Source organism: Podarcis pityusensis (assembly GCF_964106645.2).
Source record: "Podarcis pityusensis genome assembly, chromosome: 6".
In the NCBI taxonomy this organism is placed as follows: Eukaryota; Metazoa; Chordata; class Lepidosauria; order Squamata; family Lacertidae; genus Podarcis; species Podarcis pityusensis.
The window spans coordinates 61,205,484-61,224,920 of record NC_138030.1 but is presented as its reverse complement, the minus strand read 5'-3'; positions in this window follow the sequence as shown (position 1 = coordinate 61,224,920).

The following is a 19,437-nucleotide window of genomic DNA, read 5'->3' as shown; positions in this document are numbered from 1 at the left end:
ATCCAGATTCCACTTGTAGTTAACTAATAGAAATTAACTGTAAATTGGTTTGGTGTTTTTTTTTAAGGCAGCCTATTGATATACATGATATACACTAAGCAGAGTACTGAGGTTTGTCTGCATTGCTCACATTCAGAGAAGTATATGTACTTCAAAGGAATGAGTAGCGAAATACTGTCATTTCACCCGTCTGAATTGTTCTTGGTCATAAATAAGGAGGAGTCAAATTCTTTCTCCAGCGCTCATAAATGTTGTGAGTGTCTTGTTTTAAACTAGAAACAGCCATGTCTATTGAGCGCGCTCATAGTGAATCCATAAGCCCCTCCCAGAACATTAAAGGGGGGGGGAGTTAATGGGAAGAGGAAGAGAATTTTCATTCCAGTTATTATTATAACAAAGGTGTGTTAGGTAAAGTTTGGTCAAGCAATACCAGGGGTTATAATGTGTTGGGGGGGGGTCAGCCAACACATTGAGACCATTCATTACTTCACTTCCTATTGCCAACCCATCACTGAGACACACAAGTGGAAAATATTGGAGTGCTCCTCCTAACCACTAGCTTCTAAAATAGAAGAAAGTGCCAGAAGTTGTTGGGGAAAGTGAAAATTTATATGTTTTAAGTTTTACACCTGGAATTTGCCCATTTCAGTAGGCAAAGGAAGCCATAGCCACATAAGTAGAAAAGCACCAATAAATTTCAGGTAGCTTATGCATGTTAGGCACTAATGAATGTCATCTTCTGTTTTGTCATGAAAAAAGATCTTTCTGCTGCTAAAGGAGACTGATTTAGATTATGAATAGCAGTAGTGATTTGCAAAAATGGCTCCAGAGAGAGACTCAGAGATTCCATAGTCTTGTGGCACTTGAGGTTTCTGCCCTTTTTGTTGAAAATTAATTTGTCCTGTGGGTTATTGGATTTCAGCTCAGCCAATGTATATTGCTCAGTCATCACAAATTTACTTAAAATTTAGTGTAGCTGAAGTTCATTCAACAAGACAAAAGTCTACACCTGAAAGCTTCTGAAAATCTTGTGTGAAAACCCTCCTAACAGTGTATTTGAAAGTGCTGATTCTTTGAGCAGATTCACAAAACGTTTTTACTGGTATTAGAGTATATATCCTGTCACCATCTTAGATAGACTTTGAAAGAACATCACATTTTTATACTTATGACCAGAAACATTATTTTCCTATCTCTTTGACATTTGATGCCCTTTTGAATGTGTTGTGGGAAGGGCATTATTGGTTTGGTTTTGGTCTTATTTTTATTATGTTTTTTGTTTTTTAAAATGTAATTTTGTGTTGTGAACCACCCTGAGATCTATGGATGGAGGGCGGCATGCAAATTTAATAAATAATAATATATTCTTTTGGATATATCTTTAATCCATGCACGATGGCCAAAATACAATCCTGAATTGAGAATAGGAATATGCTCAATGTGTGTAAATGTATGCAAAACCATCACATATTGGGAGACACAAAAACCTACCATGTAAATAGAACAAGATCTAAATAGATGAGGAATGCATACTAAATATAACCATAGACTGGGAACATAGCCCTCTTCGGGGAGCCCTCATTAGGGATGGGACAATCTGTCGATTTCATTTTCTCTCAATTTTGCATTTTTCAAGTCTTAAATTCAGTTCTCCACATTTTCACACCAGCCTGCGAACTTTTTGAGGGGGAAATGTCCTCATGAAAATTCATCAGCATTTAATGCAAATTTCTCCTAATAGTTAGTATGCAATTTTGACTAATATATACATTTTGAAAAACAATTTCTCCTAAAAGGAAGCTCAGTGCTATTTTCACTGATATGTGCATTTTTATGGATGCTGTAACCCCAGTATATACAATTCACATTAGGTTTTGGTTTTTTTAACGATAGTATTATCTCTCCTTGACTCCTTACAATGCATAAAATGCTCACCTCCACTTGTGCTGCTATTGCTACTTCTTAGTTCTTGCTGCAAATGTGGAGAAGAGCCAAAGGGGAAAGGGAAGGCCGCTTGCATGTCCCATAAGGTAGGCGTTGCTGTGCATGTCCCACCAGCCCTGGAATAACCCAAGACCTTATTTCCAGGCATGAAATAAAACATCTATTTCCATGAGCTGAAAGGTGACAGAAATGGTGACGAAGCCTGTGTGTTTTGACCTACATTGTTCCTCGCCGTTGCCATCCCTCACGTGTTTAGTTTTTCTTTTAGAAAGCCTGGCAAGGGCTTTAGAAATGTAAAGTTCTAAAACAAGGTGAAGATGTGGGACTTTTTAAAAGGGCTTAGCTCAGTGGTAGAGCACCTGCTTTCTGTGCAGAAGGTCCAAGGTTCAATTTCCCAGCATCTCCAGGGAGAGATGAGAGAAGCTCTCATTTGAAATCCACTGACAGTCAGTGTTGATAATACTGAGTTGAAAGAACCAGTAGGTCTGGCTATCAGGCAACAAATTGGACACTTAACTTTGTTTAAAGTTCAAATTTAAATTCTGGTTCATAGTACCACTTAACATCTGGAGGGGGGGAGATATAATGGTGGATATCACGCCACAAACCTAGGCATCCCATATGGAAAAAGCTAAAATGTACAAAAAAACAAAGTGGCATGAAATAATAAGATGTTAATGTTTACAGGAAATAATTCAGCAAAATAAGAATAATTTCTCTTAAACCCTTAATCTGTAAAAGTTTGACATCTCAAACTTTTATTTTCTATGAAACAAAAACTTCCTCTGGCAATATACATTCAACACCAATAAGTATAAACTGTTAAATCATAAACAAGATCTTTTAAACATTGGCACAACAAAGTAATTCTTACGTACCGTACATAGATTTACATTCAAAAGTACGTATGTTGAAATTAAGCCAGTCCTAACAGTAAAGGCTATTTAAAAACTAATATTGGTGAACAAAACCTTTTAAAGAATCCCCGCCTCACTTTTGTTTAGGAGAAATTTGCTTCGATGACACCTCTATTTCAGATTTGAGGTGATCATCTCTTTGCTTGAGATACAAGCCTTATACATTGCCAGAAATGAGATATTGTGTGAAAACTAAATCATGGCACAATGGACTGGAAATTTTAGATTAATAAACCTCTTTCTGTGGAGAACTAAATAACTTTTACAGTTTTATCTGGGGCTATTCGTTTCTTTGAAGATTTATGGTTCTTCCCACTGATAGGCATCCTATGTCTCACTTTTTCAGATTAAAGAAAGATGATTTTAAACAAGCTTCTGAGTGGCATAATCTGGAATCAGCAATGATCTAGGCTTTGCTATTAAAGAGAGAGAGCGCGTGCCAAGTTAAATAAGAATACCCTTGACGGCTCATGTCAGAACAATTTGAGGAAGATCTGCATATGGTTAAATAAATCTAGTAACTTGTTATCAATAGGATGCCAATATGCTTGCCCAATGTTTTCATCAGGCAGGCCTCAGTAGCGACACATCCTTTACGAGGAATTAAAGCTCCTCTTGCTTAAGGCTGCTTTAATTGATTGATGCTCAAAGTTTGGAAACTAAAATCCCATCCTGCTATTACAAAGCTCCTTTAACCAAGCCTTTCCCTTTGAAAGCAGGATGCTCAATTGAAAGTGGCAGCCCACGTTTTTAGGTTTCAGGCAGCTCTGTCATCCTACAAGGAATGTGCCTGCCACTTCACACGATAGGTTGAGCTGAAAGACATGTACTTTGAATCAGGGAATCAATAGAACACTTAATGGACAATTAGGAGAACAGCTGTAGGACTGTCAGAGACCCATCTGTACACTACTCAAACAGCCTCTGCCTGGACAGGGCACGGAAAACAAAGTATACTGCTGCAGGGCATTAGCTTCTATTACAAAACATCACTTTCATTCCCCATTGAATGTTAATATAGTGCTCTCTCTCGCCCGCTCTCTTCTTTTCCCCCATTACAAATTTTAACACATGTAGAAAATTATGGAAATTGCCCGGGCCATTTGTCAACTTATATCATGTGAATTGATCAATAAATTTTACCACTTTGTTGTTAATGTAGATAAATTTTGGCATTTAATTAAGCAGTCGCAAAAATGTGGCTGCTTTCAATTTCAGCAGATGCTACCTTTGCATCTCGAATGCGGGAGCTGCGCAGGAAAAGGCAAGCCAGTTGCTAAATATTTATAGACAACATGACAATACAGGAAAGAGTTATCATCGGTGATTTTGATGCAGAAACAATTAACATGGTTAGAAAAGGAGCCCATGTGTGATGATGAAGTGAAATGATTCTTCTAGGAAATATATTATCATGATGTCTAAAACCGGGGGGGGGGTGGGCACACTCATGCTCCAATGCACATTGCATGCAACACACTAATGAAACCGTGGCATTTTTTTTTAACCTTTTTTATTTCCTCCAGCGCCTACAAAAATAAAATGGGTAGTATGCATGTACGCTCATATGCACATATGCAAAAATAAATGTAACATCTACATGAATCCATATGTTAACTATAATGCTAATAGGTGTGATTCAAAGAGCTTCTCTAGGCATACCAAATGGATTTCTTGTATAGTTGAGCCTGTGCCACATTAGTGGCTGTTTTTGAAACTCCTGCTAGCTTCAGAGGTGGATTGCAGTGGGTGAGTGGTTGACAGTTGGTCTAAGAGCAGTCTAAAGTCCCCTTTGGGGCATGGAAGTGGAAGTGGTTTCCTGCCTTCCTCTTTCTCCATCCTTCCTCGGTGGGCAGCGTTGCCCTCATCCTGCCTCCCTCTCAGTTGGTCCAGGGCAGGGCATGTACGGATGTCCCTTCACCAGCCACGAGAAGGAAGAGGAGGTGGCACCCCAGCCCCAAAGACCTGGTCTTGGTCTGGCTTGCCTCCCTGTGGCTCCAGCCTCGATGAGGGAGCCTGTCTTGGGGAGGGGGGAGGCTGGTTGTGCCCCCTCAGAAATTTGCAACCGGGACCACGGTCCCCCATGGAATCACAACATTATTGGATCATTTTGACAAATATGTTGAAATGTGTCACTGTCACCTGAGTAACGGACTGACAAAAAGCATATGAGCTACTCTCTAGGTGATTTTATCACATAGGTGATAAAATTGGCATGAAATATGGAGAAGTCTAGCAGTTCGAAAGCACGTCAAAGTGCAAGTAGATAAATAGGTACCGTTCTGGCGGAAAGGTAAACGGCGTTTCCGTGCGCTGCTCTGGTTTGCCAGAAGCAGCTTAGTCATGCTGGCCACATGACCCGGAAGCTGTACGCCGGCTCCCTCGGCCAATAAAGCGAGAAGAGCGCCGCAACCCCGGAGTTGGCCACGACTGGACCTAATGGTCAGGGGTCCCTTTACCTTTACCTTATGGAGAAGTCTAGCCGAATAAAAGATCCTGATAACTGTAAGTAGATATTAAGAATCTGAATTATTCACGCACCCATTTACACATACAGATTCCGACATTTTCATTCAGCTGGAAACAACAGGGTCTGTGTATCAGTAAGCCAAATGATGAACGCGAGTTACCATCTAGAATGTGTGGTCTTTATCACTGATTTGTCTTTACCTCCTAACCCACTGAAGTGCAAATCTGTTTGCTGAAGTGCAAATCTGAGCCCAGATTAGATCACCAAATTAACACAGGAAACTCTGCGCAAGTCACCACTTCAAAAGCAAAAAACACCACCACCACACCCTTAAATTAACTTGGTGTGCTGGGGATTTGTATGCATCTCTTCACCTCTTTGAAGGTGAACCCTGAAAACTTGCAAAGCACACACAGATGTGGTCAGACAATAGGCAACACAAATGAACATTTTAGGGCTTCTTGATGGCCCTAGGGACCATAAGATGAACTCCTGCCTTTGTCAGCCAGAGGCCCTAAACATAGCACTCCGCAGCATGGGCTGACATGATTAACTGCAGTAGCTCATGGGAGTGGGTAAGGAAATTGTCTGCCTCTTGGTGCATTTGCTGGAGCCTCTAGAGAAGGAAAGGGCTTAAAATCACACTGTGGTCTTTATCATAATCACCCAGGACAAGTAGATTTCCCCACACAGCCTGTATCCTTTCCACACAGCATTGCCAGTTAGAGGACAAAGGAACGGGCGGGATCAATTTCCATTTGAAGAGCAGAGATATTCTTCATCAATGAAATCTAGTTGGGCTTCTGCATTCATAATCCTTCTGCAGAATTTTCCAAGTAACACGCTTTTGCATATTGTGGGAGACCAGAGTGATCTTCAGTGGACAAATGAAGCTGACCCCTTCTCATGGATATAGAAAGGGGTGGGGAGATTATACAGAGGACAAAGTTATTCACCTCTCCCTGCACACTCTGTTAGAGGACAAGGGGTGGGATAGGAACCACCAAGCACATTTTCAATAGCTACTGGAAAGCCTGGTGTCAGCTTAATTGTATGTCCATGTACAGGGCTTTTCCACAGGCAGAAGTCTTGAGAGTTAACAGATAACCCCAGAGATAGAGCAGCATTGATAGCCATGCCAGAGCCTAAGGAAAAGGGAGAGAGGAAGGAAGGAAGGAAGGAAGGAAGGAAGGAAGGAAGGAAGGAAGGAAGCCTCCTCTCCCTCCCTCCGTCCCTCCCTGTTAATCTTGGATAAATTATTTCTTGATGGCAAAAGTTAAGTAAAAGTTATTGCTAAATTGTCATCCAAAACTGGTGAGGACTGCCTCTGTCTTTCCAATCCCAATCAATTTTTGATTTCTACAGCCAAGTGATGGATGTCTAGACAGAGTTGGGTCTGCTATGATACCAGAAGATTTTTTGTATGGCCAGAGTGAGCTTCTTTTGAAACTAAATTCTACTGTTCTTCAAAGGGAAAAAGTGGACTTGGTGCAACTCACACTTTGCATTAATGCTGGTCTTTTAATTTTTACAAGATAGGTAGGTTTAGACCTGTGGTTCACATTATGGGGCATGCGCCCCACAGGGGGCAATTTGATTTTTAAGGAGGGCAATTTGAGAATGACTTATTAACAGTTAATGGCCTTTAGTCTTCCTCCTCGTGAATAGGAGTTCACTTTTTGAATAATAAGAACTATATGTCACAGGAAGTGGGGGCATGAGGATATTAGAGATGCTTAGGTGGGGCATGGCCAAAAAATGGTTGGGAACCACTGGTCTAAACAAAACAAACATGAAACACATGGGACTGTCTAATACTGACCCCAAACTATGGGTCCATCCAGTCCAGCAGGTCTCCAAGGTCTCAGGCATAGGCAGGAGTCTTTCCCAGCCCCTACTAGCCAACATGCTTAAGGCAAGATTCACTGAACTAACCGTGTCAGCAGAAGCCCTGTGCAATTGCTTCCACTTGTGCAAAGAGGCTGTCTTCCTCCCTCCATATGCCCTCCACACTGCCTGAAATTGGCTCAGGGGAAGTCAGGAGAACCCCCGGAATAGCACTGGGGAGAGAGGGGAATCATTCCACTGGGCAAACTGATATGCATGCACAGATGGAATGTTTATTTACTGTACTTATATTCCAGCTTTTTCTCCAAGGAGCTCAAGGTGGCGTACATGGTTTTCTTCCTCATTCAACCCCCACAACAACCCTGTAGGTTAGGCTGAGAGGAAGTGACTGGCCCCAGGTCACTCAGTGAGTGTCATGGCCAAGTGGGGACTTAAACACTGGTCTCTCAGGTCCTAGTCCACTTACTATCCCTTTACCTTATTTCTCTAACCACTATGCCAACATTTATAATAGTGCAATGTTGAATTCCGCTCTTAGTGACTGAGATGTAAATCTGCATGCATTGTAAGTGAAGCAATAAGAACAAACAGTTTAGCATTAGTTAAGTGATGTTTACAGATTAGATCCACTTCCAGGCAGTACTACTTACCACTTTTATTGAGAAAAGAAATGGGAAACTGGGCTCTAGAGAATATGGGATGAAGATTGTTGTGGGAACATGCACAATTAGGGAAGGAGATTTGGAAAGGAAATTCAACATTCCAGGACACTGTGATATTTGGGGAAACAGCTATTGGAAAAGGCTAGATTTGGGCTCCTCAGCCATCTGGGAAGAGCATCACATAATTGTCCCATTTCTGGATCACTGGGATGGGGAGGGGGGAGGATGGGAAGCTTTAGGAAGCTTCTGCCCCAAGAGAGACTCTTTCTGCTGGGTGGAGGTCAAAGTCTGTAGGCAGAGCTGCGAGCCAATCTGCCTCCCAGGCCACAGGGCTTTCGGGGCAAAAGCAGCACCAGGCTAAATCCTTAGAGGGGAGAGGTAGGGTACTTCATTTCTAATGCTGTGATTCTGAAGGATCACATCCAGCGGATCTTCACTTTTCTTTTAATTTTTAGTACAGGGCACTTATTTATATGATTTATTAGAGGTGCTCCATTGAGACATGGAAGCATTTTCCTAATAAACCGAGAGGTTAGCACCATTGTTTTCAGTACAACTGACCCTTGGCTTTGCTGTAAAACCAGGATCATTAGAAATGGTCCATTGATTATACTGGAGCATTTCTAATGAACCAAAGGGTCAACTCTATGGAAATAATGTAAAATATCCAGATTCATGATGAAAAACTCCATTGAAATGCATGAAACGTTTCTAATAAATCTAGATTTTAGTGGAGCTCAGCCCTGAGCCCATTAAAACGTTATGAAAAAATAGTCACTGAGCATGCATCTTAAGTACTTCTTCCTACGTTAATCTCTCATTTATTTTAAAATGTGCTGTAAAAATAGCAAAAGGCACCCATGAAAATTTGTTAAAAGTTTGCCTATTTCCCCCCACTTATACATATGAGCATCGGTTCCTTTAGAAAAGACTTCTATTCCTAGTCCAAAAATCTTGTGTTTAAAAAAGCCATTTTTAAAGAAATATTTTCTTTGCCTGGTATCACAGTCTGTGCAAAAAGAAAAAAAGGAGGGGGGATTTATATAGTCCATAAATTTTGAAGCTATAAGCATCTACTTCTCTGAATGCCTCCATTATCACAGCTAGCCCTAGATGGCAGCCCCCGCCCCCCCACCGATGGAACTGGCTTTCCACAGCTATTCACATATTCTGCTAGCAGTTAACTGTACCAAAGCTCCAAACAATGTTCATAAAGTAAATATTTACATAGTAAAGCAAAAGAACAGCTTTGGGGTGATGAAGTGCCCACTACCCATCCCACAAACTCCTAAGAACTGGTCGTTTTCATGCGTTTTTTTTAATCTGATTTTTTGCATCTGATGGCATCTTCAGTGCCATTTTGATTTTTCCAAATGTTGCAATTTTCCTTCTGGCAATATTATCCCAAACAGTCAGGGGCCACGTTGCCCATGATACCAATTACACTATGATACCAATTACTGTAAACAGGTCAAGACCTTATTATTTTCTGATATGTTTTAAATTCTTAGACTCTTGTTAAGAATGCTGTTAACAAAGTAATTAGGGCAAGTCTTCCTGCCCTCATTCTGAATGGGCATCGGGAAACTACTACTCTGCAGGAAGCACTTTCACTCTTGTTTTCACAACCCAAAGGAAATCACCAAACATGGTCTTTCAATGGGAAAAACAAAAATAAGGTGCAGGCAGATTCACAGCAAGGCTTACAATGCAATTTATACATGGCTGCTTGGGGCGGAGCAGGGTGGGGTAGTCCCATTGGGTTAAATAGGGATTTACACCACGTCGATGGGCTATATATATTGATATATTCAGGATTAAACTGCAAAACAACAAAAAGACCCAAAACGCTGTGTTTTTGAATAGCATTTGCTTTTACTATCTTTTTTGCACCTCACCATAACAAAAAATATGGGTGCTACAGTGAAGTCTTCTCTAAACAGGGAACCTGGTGTAGGAAGGCAAAGATAAGATAGCGAAGAAAAGGTATGATATTGCTCCATACAGACTATATGCCTTAGGATTTCACAACCTAAGCCAAATTACCATTTCTTATTTTAAGAGATCAGTATGTCTGGATGTTAACTAGAAGGTGGTTCGAGCCCACTCAGGGATGGCTGTGGGCAGGATTGCTGCATTGCAGGGGGTTAGACCAGATGACTGACTCTTGGGGTCCCTTCCAACTCTATGATTCTGTGATTCTAATTTTCTTCACAGGAAGTTACACATTGTGCTGATTACCTTATTGGCAATCATCTCATTCATTTTTCAAAATGACCGTATTTTTTGCACTATAAGACGCACTTTTCCCCTCCTAAAAAGTAAGGGGAAATGTGTGTGCGTCTTATGGAGCGAATGCAGGCGGGAGGCTCTGCTTAGCGCTCCCTTTAAAGAGCTGCATGGAGCATGGGGGCTTTTCCCCAAGGAGGGAGAAGGGCTGCACTTCGGGATCGCTGCACTGTGATCCTGCTTGCTGTCCTGGCTTCTTGCTTAGCCGCGCACAGCCTCTCCCAGCCAGGGGGAGAATTCATGCCGCTGCCCAGGAGAGGCTGTGCGTGGCTATCCCATAAGCCAGGACAGCAAGCGGGATCGCTGAGCTGCGATCCCGCTTGCTGTCCTGGCTTCTGGGATTCAGAATACTTTTTTTCTTGTTTTCCTCCTCCAAAAACTAGGTGCGTCTTATGGTCTGGTGCGTCTTTTAGAGCGAAAAATACGGTAGATGCCTGGTGTGTGGGGATTAAGATCAGCACTGCAGCTTGAGGGGAGAGGAGGTTTAAGCCTGGCTGTGATCTCCTCCACCTCATATAGAAATAAGTGGGATTGGGGGGAAACCCATTAGCGCACATTAGTTAAAGTATTAAAGTTCATCTCCCCATCTCATGTGCTGCAAGTACTGATCACAATTCCCCCATGCCTAGTACAACATTTAAAAAACTAACAATATGATTACTAATTCTGTCATAACATATACTTAGGTCCTTACTCTATCTCTTAACAAGCCACAGATTCAAAACTTTAGTTCCCTTTAGATTATGGCTCACTAGTTGACAAAAATCAGAAACATGGCTTTGAATATTGGCAGTGTTGAAAAGAAATGCCTCCATAGTAATTTCTACTGAACATGTTTAAGGGAGAATTCTGACAGAATGTGTTGTTCAATACCCATTGGAAATCTATTTCTTCTCTAGGGCAGAGAAAACTTCTATCTTGTAAGACATGAACGCTAAATCTCATGGGAGCTACATTTACCACACAAACATAAAAGGAGAGTTGACCTTGACAGAAGTTGACCTTGACTCAAGGAGCTAATTGCTTTGTTCTGAGTTTAGTTCGGTAAAATGTTTTTTAGAACTACTTAGGCATTAACCCATAGTCTCGGCCATCACACTTCTGTTAATTCTGTAAAGACTTCAAAGATACTGTCCAGTATGAAAACCAATATGAATCTTTCTATGTACGGTATGTCATATAAGGCCCATTTTCAATCCCTTACAATGTGTGAAATTACTGAGAATTCAAAGAACAGCCATTTCTGCGGTGGTCAGAAAAGCAATTAAGAGTTTCAGGGTTGGGTAAAGTAAAAAAGTTCTTGTGCACAGCATAGGTGATGATATAAATAAATAGAAATACCCTCTGCAGAAATTAATTAATGTCAAAGAAAGTACAGAGTCAAACAACCTTCAAATGTCTTAACTGGGGCATATTATTCCACAGTTTCACTACGGGTGTCAATACTAGACCCCCCAAAGTAACTTATCACTATTGCTAAAGGATGATGGAGAATGAACTAAAGGAGAAAAAACTGCAATACTAGGTGACTTCAGTTGCCCTCATGTAGACTCAGAAAATGTGTGTTCCAGTCATAACAACATGGATAAATGTTTTAGATTTTCTAAATGGCTATCCCCTCAAAGAGTTGGTCATGGAACCAACCAGAGAGGAGGTGACATTGGACTTAAATTGAAATGGCACCAGGACCCAATGTGAGACCTAAGTGCTGAGAGACAACCAACTAAAAACAGGAACCACAGTGCTAAAAAATTAAATATATATGCAAGTGGACAATTACCAAGGGAGTCCCATGCAGTCACATTTGACTTTGAAACAGGAAACTTCCAAAATAAAAATAAAAATGAGGGGAGTAGTAAAAAGAAGTGTGATGGTTTGATTGCTACATTCTACTCAGGAGCTTGTTGAGTGGGGAGGATTTGCCAAAAGCTTTTTTTTTTTTAATCCAAATGTATAATGCATACAACAACAAAAATAGAAATTTAAACTGAACGAGGTTGGGAAAGGTTTTCCCCTATTTCATGCCTCATGTCCTCTTTGGAACAACATGGTTATAACTTTCTACACTTGTGAACAAGGCATATATATAGTCTACAAAGGCCCGTTGCATTAAAAGAAAAACCTCATAAAATATCTATTCTAATAAGACCTACAAAGCAACTCTCAGGTCTATTGCATCTTCAATGATTACATGGCTTTGCGTTATACTTTAAACCATAGGAGCCAAGTCCTAAGGGCTAAAGGGTCTTTGCCCCCCAAATAAAATATGTGAGGGGCAGCCCCCCCCAAGTTGATGGCCATTCAAATGGTGCGTGTGCACCACATCATGTTATTGATTATGTGGGGTGGGGCTTACTTGCCCCCTCCCAGTAATTTATTTGAGTTGGCACCCCTGTTTTAAATACATATTCAGCACAATGTGCTTAAAAGTGTCCAGAAATCACACTGGACCTCTTCTACAAGGCTGCTAGAGGGCTCAGTATGGTTTGTGTGGTACAGTTTTATAGCAGAGGGCTTTATATGGGTCCCTCTGTTAATAGCCAAGGAGACGGCTTGCAGCACAGATGTTGGACAACACCTAACTGTTTAAACATAGGAAGAAATGTTCACTGTTTCAGTGGGTGTTGGATAATAGCTCTGCTGCTCACATCAGCTGTGTATACCCAATATATGTGTGTGTGTGTGTGTGTGTGTGTGTGTGTGTAAAAGCATATTAATAGAATTCTATCTCAACAGATTTAATTCTTAAATGCTACACATACTTGTTTAATCTCTCATTTTAAAAGTAGGAAAGGTTAGATTATAACATCAGTTTAGCTCTCTTTGAAGCAGGTAATAATTAAGTTGATTCACTGTTGCAATTACTGTCAAATCCCCCTTAATTACCAGAGATTTTATAGCAGCTTCATTATACGTCTGCTGTAATGCATTGTGGCCCTAAGGAGAAGGAGTTGCAGGAAATTCTGCATAGCATGTATAATTCTAAGCTGCAGTTAAAACTCCCCGTGAAAGCCTCTGTACTAAATTTATCTTTTCCTTTTCCTTTCCTTTAGTGTTCCTTCCCATTATTTCAAGTAGTTTAGCTGAAGTAACACCACTAAAATCTCTACCTAACTTTCTAAGTGAGAATTGATCCCTTTTCTGAGATATTAGAAATAAAATTGGAGAATGAGAAAATGGGCAGTGAATAATTTCCTGTGGAAATCTCCATACCAAAAAAAAAAAAAAAAAGGAGCAATACTAGTTTGAAATTAGAAAGACAAAGATTGGTGCTTTTGATTACATGTGCACTGCAGGTGTCTCTCCCCCCCCCCCCCCCCAGGTTCCATGTTTAACCAATCCCAAGCATTTCCAGGTAAGGATGGAAAAGAGCCTGACTGAAATCCTGGAGAGCCACTTCTGGTCAGTGCAGGCATACTGAGCTACATGGACCAATGGTCTGACTTTGTGTGCTGTTTGCTACTGTTAAAACAGGGATGAGGAACCTGAGGTAACCCAGGTAATGCTGAACTGCATCTCCCATCATCCCTGACCTGGGTCTAATGGGAGGTGGAGTCTAGCAACAGCTGGAAGACCACAGATCTCCAACTCCTTCATTAAGAGAAGATTAATTTATATGAAAAATACAGACACAATGTGCATGTGGGTCAAGTGGATCCATGTAATAGATTACATTGCATTGTCTTCATCTACTAGATGATAGGTAATGCTAAAGGTACCCCTGCCCGTACGGGCCAGTCGTGTCCGACTCTAGGGTTGCGTGCTCATCTCGCTCTAGAGGCCGTGAGCTGGCGCCGTCCGAAGACACTTCCGGGTCACGTGGCCAGCGTGACGAAGCTGCTTTGGCGAACCGGCACCAGAGCAGCACACGGAAACGCTGTTTACCTTCCCACTATAAAGCGGTACCTATTTATCTACTTGCACTTAGGGGTGCTTTCGAACGCTAGGTGGGCAGGAGCTGGGACCGAAAGACGGGAGCGCATCCCGCCGCTGGGATTCGAACCGCCGACCATACGATCAGCAAGTCCTAGGCACTGAGGTTTTACCCACAGCGCCACCTGTGTCCCTTTTCTCCTAGATGATAGCTTAGTCCAAATGTACAAACACTCTGTGTGTGTGTGTGTGTGTGTGTGAGAGAGAGAGAGAGAGAGAGAGAGAGAGCGCAAACTTAAACTAGCCTCCAAAATGCACAAATTCAGTGACATAAAACTTTATTATAATGCAGTTAACTTCTCCATACAGAAACTACAAAACTGGGAGGGGGGGAGATAGAAAAACCTAAGATTTATGCTAAGACAAGCAATAAAGCATAGGTTCCTAGGACAGAGAAGTGATACGGATGAAATTTTCTCTCTGATTTCTTAAGTCTGAGTTGTCGTTAAATTGATTTCTTTTTTGTTTCCATATCTTTAACCACATTTTATGCTGAACAATCCGAAATAGCTGTTCCTCCCACCCCAAAACACACACACACACACACACACACACACACACACTCCCCCAGTAAAGTATCTTAACAAGGTTGTGGGTTTGATTTGGCTGGGAAGTGGGTAGGAGAAATAAATGCAGCACAGTTGCAAACTAGGCTCTTAATGGAATTGCTAGGCTAGACGACACTGTCTTTTTCTGTTTAGTTTTATTATTTATTGATTACATTTATATACCACCTTTATCTTCCAAGGGTCTCAAGGTGGTGTACATGGTTCTCTCCCCCCCCCCCATTTCATCCTCACAACAACCTTGTGAGGTAGGCTAGGCTAAGATATGGCAACTGGCCCAAGGTCACCCAGTGAGCTTCATGGCTTACTGAGGATTTGAACCCTGCTCTCTCAGCTCCTTAGCCCAACTCTCTAACCATTACAACACACTGGATCCCCATAGTTTTTAAAACCCTTGACACCATTCCTGGCCAATATTAACAATAGAATTTTCCGATTGCAACCTTATTCAGATATCATGAGCTCCATTTGTCTCTGTCTTACCAGGGTCAGTCAAATGTGCACCAAACCACAGCAATTGTGCTTCAGTTTTCTTTCCCCGCATGTTATCTTAAAAGCTGCAGTCCTACACCTAGCTACCTATTGAAGTTTTCAGTAAACACACATAGGGTTATGCTGGAAGCATGGGGAAAATGACATTCTAGTACACATGTATAACACCACAATTCTATATAGGTTTGCCCAGGGGTAGGCCCAACTGAGTTCAATGGGATTTACTCGGAGATAAAGATGTACAGTGGTATCTCAGGTTAAGAACTTAATTCGTTCTGGAGGTCCGTTCTTAACCTGAAACGGTTCTTAACCTGAGGTACCACTTTAGCTAATGGGGTCTCCTGCTGCCGCCGCGCCGCTGCTGCACAATTTCTTTTCTCATCCTGAAGCAAAGTTCTTAACCTGAAGCACTACTTCTGGGTTAGCGGAGTCTGTTACCTGATGCATATGTAACCTGAAGCGTATGTAGCTAATGGGGTCTCCCACTGCCGCCACATGATTTCTGTTCTCATCTTGAAGCAAAGTTCTTAACCCAAGGTAATATTTCTGGGTTAGCAGAGTCTGTAACCTGAAGCGTCTGTAACCCAAGGTACCACTGTATAGGAATGCAGACTAAGGGACCCAGCTAGCAGCTCCCCTGCCACAGCTTATGAAATTCATTTTGAACTCTTGTGCATGCCAACCTAGGACAAGTGTGTTGTTTTTTGTTTTGTTTTTAACATACATCATTTGATAGTGATCTTTCAGATTAAAGGTGTTGCAAGAACACAAGGGAAACGTCTTTTCCTCTGACATGCTGGAGGACAGGATGTGTCTCTTTGCAACCTGGCCTCCCCATCAACTTTTGCCAAAACAAGAAAGCTCACATGTTGCAGATTAGTTTCCACAGGGAAAATCTTTACAAATCAGAGCCAGCAAAGTGAGCTTGCAAAAGTTCAAAATTGGGGAGTGAATAATGTCTCGCCTTGTAATGAAGGAATTTACTTCCCAGCATACATTAGATCCCGAAAGGGCTTCAGTGTCACAGACACCCTTGGCAGCTGTGTTACCAGTAAAGGAGCTGGCTTTGTACAGCAGTAGAGTTATTAAATTTCTCCAGAGACCATGACTCATTAATCAAATATTCATACATCTCTGTAAATACATGCGAAACAGAGAACAGCTTCAGAGTGGAGCATCCCAGCACAAAACCTCTTTCATGTAGGGCTGACAAAAAAATCCTGAGAACAAGGGGTCATGCTGTGCATTCCTGGTGCGCTATGTACCCCAATCCCTAAAAAGAGAATCCAAGTAATCTAACCAATAAGTTACAAATTAACATTACTCTGCTATTGCTTCATACCATCTTTCTTTTTTTGGGGGGGGGAGGAAGACAGAATCAATTCTACTGTTCTTTGTTTACTAGGCAAGTAACTCCATCCACCCCGCCCCCAAAAAACTGGATGGAGAAATCCAGGCCATCCTATTAAAACATCCATTCGCACGAAAAAATAACATCTCACTGTTTAAGCTGTGGAGCTCAGAAAGCTCTGTGCAAATGGGTTCAGATTGCTATCATTTGCAAATCCTACCTTTTGCTTCACGTCCACTGATCCATTTGAAGGTTTGTTTGCCTGTCGAGTTGAGAGACTGGGTACAAACACTCGAGTCCTATCTAGGCTTTCCACACAGGGATATTTTAAAAAATCCACCCTGCATCTGCACTGTAGGCACAATTGCTTTGGCTTTGAGATCTACTCAACCAACTGCCTGAATCAGAAAATTTGGGATCTGCTTGTATTGAGTCATGGCCATGAAAGAGCAAAGGTCCATGCCTCTAGGTAGAAAACTGCTTGACTTATCCTTGATGGGAAAAGGGCATTTTAACAGCTTTAGTAGAACTTTCTGAGAGTACTTGTAGCACTGTCCTGCTGCAAAGATAGACCAAAAGCAACCTTTGCCAACCTGATGCCTTCCAGAAGTTTTGGACTACAACTCCCATCATCTCTTATCACATCGGATTGGCTGGCTGGGGCTGTTGTAGTCTAAAACATCTGGAGAGCTCAAGTTCTGCAAAGGCCTCCTTACAGGGATTTGTTGTTTTTCTTCCGGAGCCCCAACCCACCAGTGAATTCCAGAATTTTAGGCTCTCTAACTGGTTTTTGCAAACCAGCCATCACTGTGGAGGCGAAGTGCTCTCATCTGCTGGTCATGTTATCAGGCCCTCTGCACCTTTGGGTGTAGAACAGACCACGTTCAGTGTCTCAAATTTTGGATCAGGAGGGTGTCATTAAGGACACTTGCAGCCACTGGCCTGTTCCAAGAGGTTAATGCAAAAACTGCTGGAGTAGCCGTCACAAGCAGCTTTGGATGGGGGGGTGGAATTACATCAAAGTGGTGCTTGTGGGCACTTGCTGGTATTATATATACAAAGCCAGCTTACAGATTTCCTGCATCAGATGTCAATGTGCTACATTCTCCTCTCTATGTCCACAATATGAAAAGATAAGGTAGTATTCAGAGTCCCCTCCAAAAGCAGCTGAGGGCCACAGACACATTGGTTCAGCATTCAGGGCACGCAGTGAAGCAATGCTTCCTTGGCTGTATGGAAAAGCCTGGCAGGGGGTGGAGGAACAGTGTTCCAACATGATGATTTATCTTGACGATCATAACTTAAGCAAAAGGGGAGGGCTGGAACTGATTGGCAAGGTTTTCAGGATATAACGGGGATTTTAAAACTCCCCCAGGAGTTTACATTAAATTAAAGAGGTGGGCTTCTGCACAGGATCTGCGGACAACAAATGCAAAGATGAATATGGGCAGGATCTTTCCGAGGCTACTGTCAGCCCTGTGGCTTTGTACGGGAAGCACTACTTTTTCTGCAAAGACCGAGTTAACCTTTTCAATGAGGGTTGTGATCCCTGTTTAAAAATTTGATTCTCTCCCTTGGAAGGAACAGCTTTATGGCCTATATTTAATGGGCAAGAAGTGTTTTCACTGGGAACGCCCATGCCTGCCCCAAACTGGTCAGGCCTACTAATATTAAGAGTTCCTCTTTGCACTATTCTTACAGAGTTTAGCTATGTTGCCTATGCCTCTCAGTAAGGTTCTGGTCATTTTAATCCTAGTGTGTGTCCACATCTTCATTCAACATATCATGGCATGAAACTAGGGTGTTGATTTATAAGATGCCTTTTAAAAAGAAAAAAAGAAAAACACCAGGCAAACTGCTGGGTATGTGATAATGAATGCTAGGATGGTTTGTGTTTGAAAGCAGCAGCAGCAACAACAGTAACGACACAAATTAATTGCAGAGATTTCAAGGAGATAATGCAGCAGAGGTAACGAGAATCACCATGTAATTAACGTGGTTTCAAATTAAAGTCCCCTGTAGTTACTGAAAAACATTAATTTATAGTAACTTAGTAATTTAACTTGTCAGTACTGTAACACAAACTTTTAGGACAATCTGTGAATGTCCCAAAGCTAGGATGGGGGCCGGAGCAGGCAGTGACACAATGCAAAACTGACATTCCAAGTTACATGGGAATGCATTGGAGTGTGCTAACCCAGAGAAATATTTCAGTAGTTTAGTCAACTTGAACACTGAGCAGAAGGGAAAAAATTAATACCAACTGCACCCCAATAGCAGTGCTATTAAGCTCGGTGATCTGATTATTTGTAAAATTTCAAGGTCTTTTGTCACTTGTTATGAAGAGACAGAATTATGGCACACCTTGTTTTGGCTACTAGCTGACAGAACAATGTCCAGTTCAAGTGCTCTACATGACAGAGGATAAAATGTCTTTTGATGGTTCTAAAAAATAATTATATTTTAGAATGTTGTATTTTCTTGATAGAGTGTATAAGCCGACCCGAATATAAGCCGAGGCACCTAATTTTAGCACAAAAAACTGGGAAAACTTATTGACTTGAGTATTATCCGGTTCACCACACCACAAACCGGGTGGTGGCAGCAGCGGCAGAGGAAGAACAAGCAGCCCAAAAGGGCTGCTTTCGGGCTGCTCGTTTCTCCTCTTCCACCGCCAACAGCGGCAAAGGTGGAGGAGCAGCCTGAAAGGGCTCCTTTCAGGCGCTCGTCCCTCCGCCGCTGCCACCTGCCTCACTCGAGTATAAGCCGAGGGGGGCTTTTTCAGCCTAAAAAATGTACTGAAAAAATTGGTTTATACTCGAGTATATACGGTAAGTTAAAAGTCTTACTGATCTGCCATAGAGAACTTTGCTCCTTCATAAACTACAATCTAGTTAAGTTTTATTCCTTTTGGGGGCTAGTCAAATGGCAAAAGGTAAGTACATTCTTAAAAAAAACAACAACA